The sequence below is a fragment of the Kogia breviceps genome, chromosome 4 (assembly GCF_026419965.1).
Source record: "Kogia breviceps isolate mKogBre1 chromosome 4, mKogBre1 haplotype 1, whole genome shotgun sequence".
Taxonomy (NCBI): domain Eukaryota; kingdom Metazoa; phylum Chordata; class Mammalia; order Artiodactyla; family Physeteridae; genus Kogia; species Kogia breviceps.
In genome coordinates, this window is record NC_081313.1 from 9,289,307 (window position 1) to 9,307,463 (window position 18,157).

Here is an 18,157-nt window from a genome sequence, read left to right on the forward strand (position 1 = left end):
CCACTAATATTCCCATACAATAAAAAGCAGATTTGCGAGGTCAAATATGATTAACATCTTCATGTCATAGCTTGATTTCTAACTTCTGCAATAAACCAGGTGTGATATTTGGGAGAAGTTTCTCACTATGGATCAGTGATTCACTTTCACGTGCACAGAAATCACCTTGGTGTCTTGTTAAATTGCAGATTCTCATGCATTAAATGGATTTCTAACCAGCACCCAGGTCCTGGACCACAGCTTGGATAACAAGGCTCTAGAGAAGAAGCTAGAAAGTGTAAGTTTTGGTCATTTTAGCATTTGTAATTTTTTAAGTACAAAGATATAGTCTAATATAAGATTCAAAATGTGGTAGATCGAGATACTTTATTTCAATGATTTTAAAACTGATGGAATGAAACAGAAAAGACAGTGATGATTTTGCAGTAATTATGCCATTCCATAAGTGGGTATGACCAATTTATCAAAGCACTAGGGACTTATTATATGAGGTTGATTTGGTCATAGGTTTAATGGTTTACGTGAAAAACTACTCTTTGATTTGGAATCTCATTTTCCATAACCTACACAAACTTTTTCAAACTTACAGAAGATAAAGTATACATGTGGACCTACATGCGATATTTTAAACACTACACAAAATTCATCTTCAGGGTTTCCCTGGTGGCACAGTGGTTAAGAATCCGCCTGCCAATGCAAGGGATGCGAGTTCGAGCCCTGGCCCGGGAAGATCCCACATGCCGCGGAGCAACTAAGCCCGTGCACCACGACTACTGAGCCTGCGCTCTGGAGCCCATGAGCCGCAACTACTGAGCCCACGCACCACAACTACTGAGCCCGCGCTCTAGAGCCCGCAAGCCACAACTACTGAGCCCATGTGCCACAACTAAGGAAGCCTTATGCCTAGAGCCCACGCACCGCAACGAAGAGTAACCCCTGCTCACCACAACTAGAGAAAGCTGGCGCACAGCATCGACGATCCAACACAGCCAAAAATAAAAACAAATAAATAAATAAATTTATTTATTTTTTTAAAAAATTCATCTTCAGAGAAGGTACATCTATATGAGCAAAATGACTGGCCAGGTAAACTATCTCCTTTGGGGCTTTCTGTAAGTGGTGATGATACCCCCAAAAGCCCTCCTTTGGGGACACATATAACTTAGATTACTGTAAAATCTCACCACAGCTGAATACCTTTGGGATTCCCACTGAACCAAAGGCAGCTCTGCCTAAGAGCTCCATCCAGTGAGTTTTACCCTGGACACCCACTGGTAGCTCCAAACACAGCCTGTTGTTTCTGTCTGCTAGGGCTGCCATCACAAAAACCACAGGCTGGAAACTGATTTTATCACAGTTCTGGAGGCTAGAAACCCAAGAACAAGGTGCTAGCAGGTCTGGTTTCTCCCGAGGCCTCTCTCCTTGGCTTGCAGATGGCCGCCCTCTCCTTGTGTCCTCACGTGGCCTTTTCGCTTATAAGGACACCAGTCTTGGATTAGGGCCCCATCCTGATGGCTTCATTAACTTAACCACCTCTTCAATGACCTTCTCTCCATATACGGTCCCATTCTGAGGTGCTGGGGGTTGGAACTTCAACATATGAATTTGGGGAGACACATTTCAGCCCTCTTGAATTCAAGTCTGAATTCAAGGCACTGTAGAGTGACACACAACTGAGGACAGATGCAGAGAGAAGACAGGGCAGTCCTGGCAGTCAGTGTTAAGAGACAAGAAGGAGAAGGGAAGGGGGTCAGAGGGGGACAGGGGGCAGTGGCAGAGGGGCCGAGGCCCCACCCCCCAAAGCTCTGCACGAGGCCCCAGCAAATGCCTACTTCTCAGGGCCATGCTGGGGAGTTCCTGCCAGGGCCCCAAAGCAGCTTTTGTATCCAGAACCGTGATCTGGTTTTCAATGAGACCTGCCTAGCTGGGGCTGCTGAAACAGCTTCCTGTCTCTTTCATACCCCTCTGGAAACTTACAACAAGCTCCTATTGACTGAGATAACCAGAGGGCATTTTTATTCCTTCAAATTTTTAAGTGCTTGTTGCAGTGAGTGAGCTAATGCTGCATGTTACATACAAGCGCTTCAGTAGATGGTATGGCTTCAATGACCTGTATGTTCTATGGTGATGTACAGAGGGGTCTCGTTATATGTTGCATGCTTTGCCTTCATTTTTATTAAAGCAACAGTGTAGGGTAATCAAACAGAAACTCCTTTCCTTTCTAATGGAAATTTATAGTCAACAAGGATTCGCAGTTACGTAAACAGGGCAGGTCTAGCCTGTGTGTGTGTGTGTGTGTGTGTGCGCGCGCGCGCGTGCGCACGCACACTGCTTCAGACACACCCAGATTCTGTGTTCCTAATGGTCACTTTGACAATATAAGCAGGACTGCCTATTACTTTCACGCTGATTTATGGTGAATTTAAATCTGGTAACGTTTCAATAATCTTCAAAACAAAGCCCAGCAAATATCTTGGAAGGCCATGGTATTTTATGTAAAAGAGCCTATGTTTTTTTTTTTTTTTTTTTTTTAGAGCCTATGTTTTATTTCCTTCTTTAAAGTCAGAAGCATTTTTACTGCACTAGAGATGTTAATTGCCACTTATCTTGATGACTTCCTTTCTGATATCAAATAGCCTGGCTTGAAATACAGCAGACTTTTTTTGTCAAGAAGAGACAGGAATAGGAGGTCTGTTGGTTCCTGGGGGAAATGGGACGCTTTTTCTTTTCTGTCTGCGTGGTTGTGTTGGTTGCAGGCTTTCTGATTTAGGACCTTTGAGGTCTGAGTTACCGCCTTCATCTTCAGTGTGAGGGAAAACGAACCGCAGTAGAAGCCATGAAATAGAACTTTGGCTCTGAAAGCAAAAACCACAGTAGGAGCTCCTGAGGTTATTAAAATAGAATTATGTGGTAGCTGGTATAACCAGTTACTAAGGGAAATTTTTAATAAAACTGTAGCAGATAGTTTTTGTTTAAATTTGATTTATTTTTAAGTTTATATGATTTCAAAGGAGATTTTTTCCTATTTGTTTCCTAGTTAATATTCCTACCTCATCGCTCCCATCCAAAAGTTTCTAGTGTCCAAAATGGTGCTGGCTGGCTCTTGGTACTCAGTATTTGTTAAATGACTGAATGAAAACATTTCAAACTTATAACCCGTAGGTATTATTTCTCAAATAATATTAATAACTAGTTTTATTCTACAGAATACTATTGTGCCATCTAATTGAAGAAGCTCCTTTACTTTCATGATTTTAACTGTGAGTCCTACAGCTAACAGATTAGCTAATATATGATTGTAAGAGATTATTATTTTATTTAATCATAAGATGAAATATCTCTGTATACGTGTATATTATGTATATTAAAAGTATATGTATAACTGAATCACTTTGCTGTACACCTGAAACTAACAGAACATTGTTAATCAACTATGTGCCAATATAAAATTAAAAAAAGAAAATGTTAGCAAGAGATTAAAGAGCTCATATTAGGTAACATATTTGGCAAGTAATAAATGATAGAGGCCACTGAGTACGTCCTCCTTACAAATGGGCTTCAGAGCCTCCCACAAAGTGGTGGAAGGCACTGCTTTGCAAGGGGTTACGTTCAAGAGCCACGGAGCCATTTCCATTCATTCTTCGTCCCCACGGTCCCACCTGCTGCTCCTACAGACGACCTTGGTTTCTGTCTATTCGTAGCGCCGGGGCAGCCTTTAGCTGGCTGCTTTCTTTTCTTTCCTTTTTATTGTGGTAAAATCAACATAACATAAAATTTACCATTTCAACCATTTGTAAGTCTACAGTTCCCCGTACACTGTCATGTTCAACCACCACCATCCCTGGGCAGAACTTTCTCATCATCCCCAACGGAAACTCTATCCATTCAACACAAATTTCCCAGCTCCCTCCTCCTCCGCGCCCCTGGCAACCACGACTCTAATTTCTGTCTCTCTGTTTTCGACGACTCTAGGGACCTTATACAAGTGGAATCACACAGGAGTGGACTTTTTATATCTGGATTAGTTCACTTGTCATAACGTCTTTAAGGCTCATCCATGTTATAACACGTGTCTTCCTTTTTCAGGCTGAATAATATTCAATCCTGTGTACAGACCACATTTTGTTTATCCACTCATCCTTGGATGGATGCTTGGGTTTAAACAAGAAAAGGGGAAAGGGGGATTCACAGAAGATACTGGAAGGAAAGGCTGACTACCTCGGTGAGATGACCAGTCAGATCAAGCATAACAAATCCTCCCACGACTCAAAGGCTAAAGACAATGAGCATCATTAATTATCCCATGGCTCCTTTGTGCAGAAATTCAAGACACAGAAGAGCAGGGACAATTAGTCTCCACTCCACAATGTCTGGGATCTAAGCTGGAAGACCCAAGGGCTTGACTGGCACTGGGGCATCTGCTTTGAGAGTGGCTCCCTCACATGGTGGGCAAATTGGCTCTTCCCCATGCAGGCCTCTCCACTGGGATGCCTGAGAGCCTTAGGATGTTGAACTGGTCACAGAGGCCACCTCTGATTCAGAGTGAGAGAGGCCCCACAAAGGTGTGAGTACCAGGGGACAGCGTGGTTGGGGACACCTTGGACACCACCTACTACAAATCTTATTACTGTTCATTATATAAAGTAGGCTAAATATCTGGAGATTTTTCAGAAATGATTAATATTTTAGAGGATTACTGCTTTGAAAAACTTGAAAATATTCAGTCAGCAAATATATTCAAAACTGTATTTATATGCACCCCCGATGTTCACAGCGTCACCATTTACAATAGCCAAGACATGGAAGCAGCCTAAGTGTCTGCTGATAGATGAATGGATAAAGAAGATGTGGTGTATACACGATGGAATATTACTCAGCCATGAAAAAGAATGAAATAATGCCATTTGCAGCAACAGGGATAGACCTAGAGATGATCATACTAAGTGAAGTAAGCCAGACAGAGAAAGATGAATATCTCATGATATCACCTATATGTGGAATCTAAAAAAATGATACAAATGAACTCTTTTACAAAACAGAAATAGACTCACAGATATAGAAAACAAACTTATAGTTACCAAAAGGGAAAGGGGGGGGAGGGATAAATTTGGAATCTGGGATTAACAGACACTGACAACTATACATAAAATAGATAAACAACAAGGACCTACTGAAAAGTGCAGGGAACTATATTCAATATCTTGTAATAACCTATAATGGAAAAGACTCTGAAAACTGTTCAGAGAAATGATTTCTGCTACATTGTGGTTTCTAAGCCAATGGTTCCCAAACGTTTGTCTGAAACCAACTTTGATTTTCTTTCATAGGGGCCCCTTTATGCAACTGAAAAGACTGTCCTATATTCCAAGGTTATTTCATGTCTGCCTTTGCTGTGTGTTAAGAAGTGGCTGGAGGAGACTATTTGCAAAGTAAAAGCCCAGCTACCCTGGGCGGGCACCCACATGGCTTTTGGAATGGAACTAGTGTTTGGATTCCAAAAATGCTGGGAATCACTGTGTCACATTTCAGTCATGGGGAGGGTAGCTCACTGTACCCTCTGTCAGTACAGAGCAGCTGAGGGTAGATGGAGGCCCTCACTTTGGGGGCCTCTATGCAAACGGCCCAGTTATCAAACACAATCAGAGTTTCCTCGGTGTGGTGGCTTCAGCTCTAAAGAGCTTCCAAAACTGGTGGCCCGTGGGCCCTGTTCTAGCATGAAATTTTAAGCAATAGGCACATTAAAAGAGCAAAGCACAGAGTGAAATGCCCCTAGAAAACTGAAAAGGTAAAACAATGAAAAGAACGAGGACACATGTCTCATCTCACTTGATGAGATGTCTTTCAATACGTAAAATATTCTGTTTTGCAGGAACCCTGCCCACTGGGTATCTTCTTCTCTTTCTTCTCTTCCCCCTCCCTCAACCTTCTACTCTTCTTATAGAACTAAGTGGATGTGAGAACACACTCAGTTCAGCAAACCAGTTAAGGTAGTTGAACATGACCTTCAGTAGATGAAAGAATTTAAGTTACTAGATTTATAATGTATCATGAACAATGGAAATATCAGTTCAAAATGTACTTTTTCGGGCTTCCCTGGTGGCGCAGTGGTTGAGAATCCGCCTGCCGATGCAGGGGACACAGGTTCGTGCCCCAGTCCGGGAAGATCCCACATGCTGCGGAGCTGCCGCGGAGCGGCTGGGCCCGTGAGCCATGGTCACTGAGCCTGCGCGTCTGGAACCTGTGTTCCGCGGCGGAGGGGAAATGTACTTTTTCTTACTATAAAATGCTCATTTTCTCTCTACAGATGTCCGTGCCTCCAAACTAATGAGAACTATTAGCTGCGAAACATCTCAAGAAGCACCAGAAATTAATTTCCATTAGTTACAAATTGACAGTCAACTACCACCTGCCTTGTAAGACAATAAAAGTTTTGGATGCTCCATTTTTGTCCTCAATTGCATGTTCAAAGTCAGATGGTGAAGCAAAGTGACTGAAGCCATCCAGAAAAACATTAAAACTTGTCTGTGTGTGAAATGACCAAAGGGGACTTCAGATTTTCGCCTGTGGTAGGATAAACAGGGAGGTTTTTGAGGACAGACTGAGATTGGCTTTCCATAGTTACGGCAGCATAAGCTGAATAATGAAGAAAGGAAATTCTTTTCATGATATGGTCACGTTCTCTGATTAAAGACAGAAATAAACAGCCAGGATGTGCTTTCCAATATTCTCACCGGGGCTTCTGAAGGGAAAACAAAGGTTGTGTTTCTCTCGTTTTGTGAATTTATATTTTTAGTTTTCGACACTCTATCAGCATTGACTTGAAGAATGGAACCTGTTTCGAATGACTCTCTTTTAAATGGTAAAACAAAATAAAAGCAAAGCACAAAAGTTGGGAAAGCAGACTGATGGATAAACAGACAAGAAGCAAAATCAATACCTTGTTACTATGTGTCTTTTGTTGCATTAAAAATCAAGTTCTGGGCTTCCCTGGTGGCGCAGCGGTTGAGAATCCACCTGTCGATGCAGGGGACGCGGGTTCGTGCCCTGGTCCGGGAAGATCGCACGTGCCGCGGAGCGGCTGGGCCCGTGAGCCGTGGCCGCTAAGCCTGCGCGTCCGGAGCCTGTGCTCCGCAACGGGAGAGGCCACAGCAGTGAGAGGCCCGCGTACCGCAAAAAAAAAAAAAAAAAAAATCAAGTTCTTACGTAAGTTTTGCAAATCTTATCTCTGGGTAACTGTGTGCAGAGCTGATTAACAGATAGTTTATTTATGTACATACACACATAATATATGTATATGTATACACATAATCTATATGGCATATATGTAGATGCCACTTTCCTTAATAAAATCAAATGCATGGCTGTCAAGGTTCCCCCTAGAAGAAGACAGTCCTTGAGGAATGACTGACCAAGGAAGCCAGTTCTGTCACCCTGGATTTTCTTGGTTTCTCTTTTTTCCTTGGGGGGCTCCCACTCGTGGGAACCAACCTTGGTGAAGAGGGATGCTCTTGTCCGTTTTTATAACCTTATTCAATACTGGACCCACAAAACTTTCCTTTGATTCCTTGTGATGCACAAACCCTTCTTGTGATTCCTTCAAACCAGTTCCCAGAACTCTAGAAAGTATCAAGTGGGAAGTGAAAGGAGAGTACACAGAAGGGAAACAGAGGCAGAGACCCCAAACTGGAGCCCCGAGACTTAGGAGCTTCTGCTCCAGGTCTGTGGGCCTCTCCAACCCTCCTTGAGATTCCAAGGCAAGAGGCTGCCTCATTTTTGGTTCTCAGCTTGCTTCTAGGGGCACTGTTTTTAGTATTCACACTCCTTTGGGGCTCTTCAATATGCTGAACATTTCTTTCACAAGGAAGATGAAGAGATTTACCTCCTCCCTCCCACCTGGAGCTTAGCTTTCTGCTTCATCCTAAACGACTGTCAAAGAACGACTTCACCTGCAAGATCCTACTCTTCAGTATGAGAACATCTAAGTCCAATAGATAACACACAGACACAAACATATGAACCTGGTTATCAGTGAGAACATAGAGATTAACCTTAAGGCAGGAAGTAATATGAATTACTAGCAGAAGTAACACTGAGGGCTGGTGACAACACTGCAAACTAATTACTTGTTTTATTTAGAAATCCAATATGCCATTCCTTTAAACCACCAATTATCTTTATTTTGATGTTATCATTGTACTTATCATTACTGGGGACCTTAATATTAAGACTAAAGTCGCTTGATGCTTCAGAGTTCGGACTTCTAGGGAGCCGAGGGGGTCCCCTGATGCTAAATGGTGTCACCAGAGTTCATCTCTCCTATAAACAGATTGGGTAAAGATTTCATGATAATTAAACTATTGAATGGAACTTCTCATTTGCCTTTGAATCAGGGGGAAGATGCTATTTCTGTTCCTAAAACAGGGAATGAGTGTAGTTGGCTTTAAGTAGAGGGGTTAATGTTAAGTTCTGGAAAGACTGCATCAGGATATATGACAGACACACTGGTAGATCATTGGAGACACAACTTAAGTGACCAGAGACAAATATTCCTGGCTTCATAATGGAGACCAAACCCAGGATCACCACGGCCACCTTCAGAGAGGCTGGGTAGAGGAGGGGGAGCTCTGCTGGGAGGAAGGGGAGGGTGTACAACAGCCTTTGCTCCCGTGGAGGCTCCAGGTAGCGTGGGTTTGGCTTTTTGCCCTAAATGAGGCAGGAAAGTCCAGGGGCCCACTTTCGAGAGCAGGGACTTGATTTTCTCAGGCTCCTCTGCACCCCTGGGGGTCTGGCTAGTGGGTGGAGGCCCCAATGAGTGGTTGGCTCTTGGACCAGGCGTGACCTAGAGGCTCACCTTCTGAACCTGGGGTAGAGCCTGTTTTACCAAAAGCATGTGGACTAGGGGGAAGGACGGGGCTGGTTCTCAGGAGGAAAGCCTGTACACCAGAAAAGCACAAAGCAGAGATCTCTACCATCACGACTGATGGAGTATCTGCGAATGACTCATTAACCAATTAATTAGTACCCTGGGTAGAAGGATGCATCTGGGATGTCGCCAAGGTCCCGATGCCAGAACCCGCTTTGGTACAAACGAGGTGAGGGCGTAGTATTACAAATGAGTCGCTCTTTTAGAAATGCAATTGTTCACTCCTACGAGGGATTCCGAAGACAGAAGGCAAAATGAGTAATCTGGGCTCTGGGAGAATCAAGATGGGCAAAGACAAGTATTGTGTGTAAACACTGCTTTCCTTTCAGTTGATAAAAGGAATCCTGAAAAGGAGGCTTTTGTAAAACAAACAAAATCCTTTTGCAGTTGGAGTCTTCGCTTCCATCTTCCGATGCTGCTTCCTGGCCGTGAGGGCCCTGGTCTCAGTTTTCCCTCCTCCCCGCCCCCCGCCCGCCTGTGCTCTGGCCTCTCCCCAGATGCCCTCCCATCCCTGGCCTCCCAGCAGGGCATCCCCCCAGGATCTGCACCTGGGTCTTTCACACTCGGCAGCACGCGGCCTCTGTGCTTTCACGCACTTCTTCCACGTCTCTGACTCCCAGGGGCCGTTCTCGGGGCGAGGCTTGGGACCCAGGTGCTCCTGTGGCAGGCGCCGCGCTGGCAGCAGAGAGGCAGTGCTGACGACAGCGGGCCCTTCCCTAGGCCGGGCAACGCCCCAAAGACCTTGAGGCCTGAACACGTGTCCTCTCGCAACAACTTCACGGGGAAGGTGCTTTTATCGTTCCCGCTTTACATACGTGGACACTGAAGGCAGAGCAGGTGAACATCACGCCTGGAATCATGAGTTGCTGAGAACCCTTTTCCCCTGGGTACTGGACGCCCTTTACAACCCAGACCTCCTCTCCTCTCCCTGTGGTGGTGGAGAGCCTGCACTGCAGGGCTGTAAGAGATCATCACCTGGGCTGAGAGGGGAGAACATTCGAAATTCTGCTTATTTACTTAACCAAACAAACGAAAGCAATTCAGAACGATCATACTTATTCCACAGGTTGGCACTGGCTCTCTCACGGGGCCCACATTTCAGATGCTGCTGCACTTTTTACTGGAAGCCACAACACAGCAAGGATGACAGTCACACCCTTGCTAATTTGACCACTAGGGCTCCTTATTGCTATTGATGTGTGCCGGTCCACGTGGAGTTTTAGATCATACGATCTGGCTTTAAACTAACCCTCCCAATACGAACAAGGTAGCACAAATGATTCAAGCATGGCCAAGGGCTAAGAAAAGAGCTATGCTCGCCCACCTATCCACACCTGGAGTGACCAACGTCAGCCACGTTAACCGGCAAAAACGGTGATAATACACTCAGATCTAACATATTCAACCATATTGCTCGTCCTAAAGAAAGGTTTTTATGATTAAAAGTGTACACTGGGGCTTCCCTGGTGGCGCAGTGGTTGAGAGTCCGCCTGCCGATGCAGGGGACACGGGTTCGTGCCCCGGTCCGGGAAGATCCCACATGCTGCGGAGCGGCTGGGCTCGTGAGCCATGGCCGCTGAGCCTGCGCGTCCGGAGCTTGTGCTCCTCAAAGGGAGAGGCCACAACAGTGAGAGGCCCGCATACCGCAAAAAAAAAAAAAGTGTACACTGGTCTTTCACAGCTCCCTAAGTGTCCATTGATGGATGAATGAATAAAGAAGATGTCTGTGGTATATATATGATGGAATATTACTCAGTCATAAAATAAGTATGAAATGGTACCATTTGCTGCAACATGGATGCAACTAGAGATTATCACACTAAGTGAAGTAAGGGAGAAAGAGAAAGGCAAATGCCACATGATATCATTTATACGCGGAATCTAAAATATGGCACAAATGAACCTATCTACAAAGCAGACGCACAGACATAGAGAACAGGCATGTGGTTGCCGGCGGGGGGTGAGGAGGGGGTTGGGGGAGGGATGGACTGGGACTTTGGGATTAGCAGGTGCAAACTATTATATACAGAATGGATAAACAACAAGGTCCTACTGCACAACCCAGGGAACTATATTCAATATCCTGTGATAAACCATAATGGGAAAGAATATAAAAAAGAAAGCATACATATGTAGAACTGAATCACACCGCTGTACAGCAGAAATTAACACAACATTGTAAATCAACTACACTTCAATAAAAGAAATTTTTAAAATGTAAACTCAAATAAAAACTTTTAATTGTGCTGTTTTATCTCTAACATCCCGTTTCGAGTTCTATCTTTAGTGCACGTCTATTTTACAGTGTAAGTAGCGTAACAGCACCCTGAAACGTGTAGTTAGCTGAGTAGTGTGTCTCCCCCAAATTCGTATCTATTCAGAGACTCAGAATATGGCCTTATTTGGAAAGGGTGTCTTTGCAGACGTAATTAGGTGAAGATGAAATCATCCTGGATTAGGGTGGGTCGTAAATACAGTGACTGGTGTCCTCATAGGAGCAGGATGGGAGACGTGAGCCAGAGAGGAAGGTGTAAGTGAAGACAGAGGCAGAGACTGAAGCTCTGCAGCCACATTCAAGGGATGGCGGGGCCACCCCAGACCCTTTGGAGGGAGCATGACCCCGCTCAGGCCGTGATTTTGCAGACTTCTGGCCTCCACAACTGTAAGAGAATACATTTTTGTTGGTTGAAGCCACCCAGTTTGTGCTAATTTGTATGGCCAGGCAGCCCTAGGAAATTAACATACCATGTTCATAATTTATAAGTAAAAAAATCCGCATACAGAGATGCAAGCTAACATTCCTTGTAGACTCGGTGGGCGGAGAGCTGCCCTCCCATCCCAGCCCAGCCAGGCTGGAGTACTTCAAACAGGCACCACCCCTGACTTCCAGCCCTCTTTTCTTTTCAACTAGAGAGCTTTCTCTCCCATTTTTTCATATGTAAATATCAACTGTTCCTCAAGGTTCCGGCCATCCACTCAATTCCGCCTCTGTACTTCTATCACATCTGTCTTATTTACCCAAAGCACTACAGTCATTTGTGGATATACCTTTCTCTCTCACATACCTTTAAAAGCTCCTTAAAGAATGAAGCTCTTTTCATGCTATCATTGCACCTGCAGAGTTCACCCTACAATATCCCCCAGAAAAGTCACCGAGAACACATGTGCCTTCAGATGGACCTGGAGGGAAGAGTTTAAAGGAATGAGAGCTACAGGGCTGTGTCCCTGCCCAGCTCTGGCCATGTGTTGATAAAACCTCGCTGAGGACATATATGTGTGCTTTTCATATTTCCAAGTGGCATGAGCAGTGCATTATAATAATCATGCTGGATAACAAAACTGGAGTCTGAAGTATCAAATAATGGAATCACCCAACAGAAGTGAATGTGAAGCCCCTCATTTAAGTTAAAAAGATAATTATATATATATATATATAAAATGGAATACTACTTAGCTATTAAGAAAAAGAATGAAGTAATGCCATTTGCAGCAACATGGATGGGCCGAGAGCTTATGATACTAAGTGAAGTAAGTCAGACAGAGAAAGACTAATACCATTTGATATCATTTATATGTGGAATCTAAAATATGACACAAATGAACTTATTTACAAAACAGAAAGACTCACAGACATAGAAAACAAGCTTATGGTTACCAACAGGGAAAGGGGTGGGGGAGGGATAAATTAGGAGTTTCGGATTAGCAGATACACAACACTATATATAAAATAAACAACAAGGTCCTACTGTACAGCACAGGGAACTATATCTAGTACCCTGTGATAAACCATAATGGAAAAGAATATGAAAAAGAATATATATACATATATGTAGATATCTGAATCATTTTGCTGTACACCTGAAACATTGTAAATCAGCTATACTTCAATAAAAAAATAATAAATTAGGGCTTCCCTGGTGGCGCAGTGGTTGAGAGTCCACCTGCCGATGCGGGGGACACGGGTTCGTGCCCCGGTCCGGGAGGATCCCACGTGCCGCGGAGCGGCTGGGCCCGTGAGCCGTGGCCGCTGCGCCTGCGCGTCCGGAGCCTGCGCTCCGCAACGGGAGGGGCCACAGCAGTGAGAGGCCCGCGTACCGCAAAAATAAATAAATAAATAAATTAAAAGTCTCACTGAGAACCCACTGAGAAGGCTCTGGGGGGAGGAGTAATAGTGTCCTCAGGGCTGTCTCTGAAGAAGGGATAGACGTATTCTAATGTGACTGCAAAGGTCAGAAACAAGATCAGGGAGTGAACTTCCAAGGGGTGAAGATTTCAATATAAATGATCGTACGAGTCTTGAATTATTCAAGAAATTAATAAAATGCTTCAAGAGATGGTGAGTGGCCCATTTCGAGAGGCATTCAAACAGAGACTGAATGGCCAATTGTTGGGCTTGCTTTTGGCCTAACTGAATAAATGACGTCCAAGTGCTCTTCACACTGAGGGTCTTTAAATTGCAGATGCTGTATTTTTTTCCCCCTCTGGCATTTCCCCAGTTAAATAAATGATTATGGAACACTTCAAGTGAGAAACAAACTCCCCAGAGATTCACCACCCCAGAACTGAACTAGGAAGAATATTAGTACTGTTTTATTGCAAACACTTCAGACATGTTACCTAAATGACATAATAATGGCACTTTAAACGTTAATAAAGATTCTAAAAATACTTTTTAAATCTTCACCTTTAAAAAAGCATCTTTGTATATATTTTGTTTCCTGAGCATTCATTTCACTATATGCTATGTGTGGTTATGGAGTGGGCAGGTAAGCAATGAAAAAAAAAAACAGCATTTGGAAAACATTCTTAACCTAGGTTTAACTGATATTTATAAGCAGTATTACTTAATAATATACACTAATACAACATCCAATAATAAAATAATTTTAGTAATACAGTAGGTAATTCCTTAAAAGTGCATATTTTTAGCTTATTGGTCAAATACTGTGGCTTGAAACAAAACACGGAGAACAAGTCTGATAGAGGCAACTGAAAATGCAGTTGCTAATTTGGGCTCAAATTCAGCATAAAGATGTGTCATTGCATTTATTTCTCTGTTACACTGCATAACAAAAAGAAGATAGAATTTGACTGTGAATCATGTTTACAGTAAGTTAGATTCCTTCAGCATGTTTGAAAAACTGCTTTTGAGGTAGTTTTCATCAAGGATTACAATATCCTGAAAAGGGATTAATCCAGCTTGATTAAAAGATGCCATTCATGGGCTTCCCCGGTGGCGCAGTGGTTAAGAATCCGCCTGCCAATGCAGGGGACACGGGTTCGAGCCCTGGTCCGGGAAGATCCCACATGCCGCGGGGCAACTGGGCCCGTGAGCCACAACTACTGAGCCTGCGCGTCTGGAGCCTGAGCTCCGCAACAAGAGAGGCCGCGACAGTGAGGCCCGCGCACCGCGATGAAGAGTGGCCCCCGCCCGCCGCAACTAGAGAAAGCCCTCGCACAGAAACGAAGACCCAACACAGCCAAAAAGAAATAAATAAAAATAAAATTTAAAAAAAAAAAAAAAAAAAGATGCCATTCATGCTGCAACCTACACGTTAAGTTATGTCAGTAAATGCCTTAGCCATAACTTTTCTTCGTTTATAGACAAGAACATCTATAGCACCATTAGTACACCAGGCACATCCGTCTTGCTTTTTTTCTGGTTATTTCATCAAAAATCACATTTTCAAAATAAGGATGCTATGACTTACCACTCCCAACATCACTGAGCTGGGATGAGTCCTTTCATATCATTTAAAGATTTATATTTGACCTACGTGTTTAAAAGCACTGTCTAAAACTCAATATCTGGTATAGTACCAACAACGTATTAGCTGTGATCATTCTTAAGAAGTTCACATTTTATGGAAGATAACAAGCAATTAACAAATAAAAAGTTCTCAGCAAACGTGGCTGTAAAGCAAACATTATATATATAAATTGTTTTTTCAAAGTGATTGCTGACTTAAAAAGGCAATCAGATTCTACCGTCTCCTTGTATAAAAGGTTTCTGTGCATTCTTTGCTGTAGTACAGTAGGGGCAATTAAAAGTGAAAAGTCCAAAGTTTTGCCCCGATCTATATGACTCAGCCAAGTAAGCTAGAAAAACCTAATCCTTCAGAACCAATCCTTTCATATCCTATGGCTTAGAAAAACTTTTAAAAAGTTGTTTTAAAGAATATATATATGTATAACTGAATCACTTTGCTGTACACCTGAAACTAAGGCAACACTGTAAATCAACTATACTTCAATTTAAAAAAAATAAATTAAAAAAATAAAATAAAATAGCTTAAATAAATAACTAAATAAATGTCATCAAAATATCAAAAAAAAAAAAAAGATAACAGGGAGTTTCTGGTTTCAGTTCTAATGACTGAATTGGGGCTACCTTGATTTCAAATTCTTATTTTAAAATGGATGATTTGCTTGAAAACTCCTCACTGAAGCTCCTTAATAGAGAAAAGATACTGGTCTGCAATAAGACAGATAGGCAGATAGTAGAAGAGAAAAGAAAGGAAAAACAAAACAAAGACCACATATCCATAAGCAATTATCAGAGAGACCAGACCTATTTAGACAATTTGTATCATTTCCTTCATTTCTTCATTCACTCCTACACACGGAAAACTGGTGCTATCATTTACTCATCCTCCAAGAAGATCATAAAAGATGTGACTATAGTCTTTCCTTTTCCTTCTTATTTTTTATAAAGAAATATAAATGCCCATGCCAATACGTGCCCCGTGTCCTAAAAGTGTGGATTCTAGCCTGTGTATCCACGGGTCATTTATTCCAATTCTCCATTTATTTAAGGCACAAAATATGGGGATATCAGTTTCCTCCCACAAAGGAGAATTAAGTTAAAGATGTAAGGAAAAGTGCTTTGAGAATTGTAATGTGCTATAAATACATGTTTGCAATGGCAAAGAGGCTTACATGGTCTGGTATTTAATGATAAATAAAACTTTAACAAATTCTCTTCAAAAATGTATGTATAGGGGCTTCCCTGGTGGCGCAGTGGTTGAGAGTCCGCCTGCCGATGCAGGGGACACGGGTTCGTGCCCCGGTCTGGGAGGATCCCACGTGCCGCGGAGCGGCTGGGCCCGTGAGCCATGGCCGCTGAGCCTGCGCGTCCGGAGCCTGTGCTCCGCAACGGGAGAGGCCACAGCAGTGAGAGGCCCTTGTACCACAAAAAAAAAAAAAAAAAAAAAAAAAAAATGTATGTATAAAAGCTTGAAAGAAGTCTAAAAGCTGGAAAAGTTTAAATCATAAGTTATAATGCTGAAATAAACAATTTTGAACCCCCCAAAGTAAAAGATACCCATTCTAATAATATTCACCTAGGAAGAACCAAAATTCATTATTCAAAAGAAGTTGCAAAAATGTTATCATAAAAGAAGCATTAGATTGTGGACTAGAATTTTAGATTAGATTTGGGCTGTCTCAATTAAATCTGAACACTTTGACATATTCCTTTATTAAAAAAAAAACTCTACAAGAAAGGCATTATTGTATTTTATATACCCATTTTGCATAATGCCAGGTTATTATTATTTGCTCCTTTTACATTAAGCCATAATAATTCAGTTCTGATCCTAGATCTGGTTCTGTTTGTTTTGCTTCTATACCTGACCTTAGGATGGTGGTATGATTTTTTTTCAGAATTAACACATATTTAAAGCCAATGCTTAGCATTCTTAAAAATAACATAGTAAACTGTAATTCCTATAACACTGATTTGTATATAAGTTTACACCAGTACACTCTTATTCATTCTAACATTTCTTATTGGTGTTTCTCTTTTTTGGTTTACAGTGGGCACTCAATAAATATATGTCACATAATCCATAACTTAAAAAGATAATAGCCATGATGATACACTGAAAGAAGAAAAAAGGCTATAAAAGTGACAGTAACGTAAAATGAGAAGGCTATGCCATTTAATAAAATAAAATGCATTTAATACACAGTATAAAATAAAGAAGAGAAGCTGAAGCTAGAGAAACATAAATTTGGATTCCTATCAAGCCAAATTCCCCTAATATGAAATGTTAAAACCTTTCCACCGAAGATTAAACTCTTAGCCTCAATTTAAATATACAATGTTAAATAAAGCAATGTCAACCCAATTATGTATTTTTCTATTTAGCATTTCCTAAGAGTTTACTTCTATTTCTACATGTTTTCAATAGCATATCTAGAAAAATTATTTTAAAATAGAGTGCTGGGGGAGGGATGGAGTGGGGGTTTGGGGTTAGCAGATGCAAACTATTATATATAGAATGGATAAACAACAAGACCCTACTGTAGAGCACAGGGAACTATATTCAATATCCTGGGATAAACCATAATGGAAAATAGTATAAAAAAGAATGCATATATATGTATAACGGAATCACTTTGCTGTACAGCAGAAACGAACACAACGTTGTAAATCAACTATACTTCAATTAAAAAATAATAAATATTGAAGAAAGAAAGAAAGAAACAAAGAAGAGAGTGTTGAGGTGTTGTTATCTGAAGTACATTCTACCCACACATGCCAAGAATACTGAAGGATCTGGGGCAGATTTCAGGATCCAGACAATAGAGATCCCCGTTTCGACTGAAAATCTAGAGAAGCAGGATGCTGGACAATGTCAGTATAAGAATTCTTCTTATTTCTAGTAGTTAACAGTGAGCACTTATTACAATTCACCTTAACAACGGAGGTTCTACCACGTATAATATTTAACATAAACCCTCCAAGCAGGTTCGAATTGTGCTAAAGAAGCTATCTCAAAGAATACCATAAAATGGTCCCATTCTGCCTTTTATGTATGTAGAAGTTATTTTCTTTTTACAAAAGAACCTATGCAAACCCCTCAATATAGTACACATGCCCTTGTGTGCTCTATCAGAGAAAATATCCAAAAATTCCTTGAGATGAATTTTAAGTACACCGCCAGATTCAAGTCACATGCCCCATTACAAAGACGTACCAGGAATCTGATATATCTATAGTATTCACAGATGCATATATTTATGGGACTCTGCATAAATCAAATGCCTATGAATAAAACATCATTTAAATCTACAGGAATTCAATTCCAATTTCAGAAGTAGAGTATCACTAAATCCCTCACCACTGGTGAAACAAGAAAGCAAAAAAGAAACACTTCTCAATAATAACAATTTCTTTAATATATTATATTCAAGTTTTTAATCAATGTCCAATCAACTTCAGCCTAA

At 41.8% G+C, this 18,157-nt stretch overlaps 1 protein-coding gene across 1 annotated transcript in view; it reads right to left on the reverse strand.

Annotated features, from left to right (window-relative positions):
* Positions 1-18,157, reverse strand: part of CTNND2 (catenin delta 2) — a 961,852-nt gene that overhangs the window by 363,559 nt on the left and 580,136 nt on the right. The window lies entirely within an intron of this gene.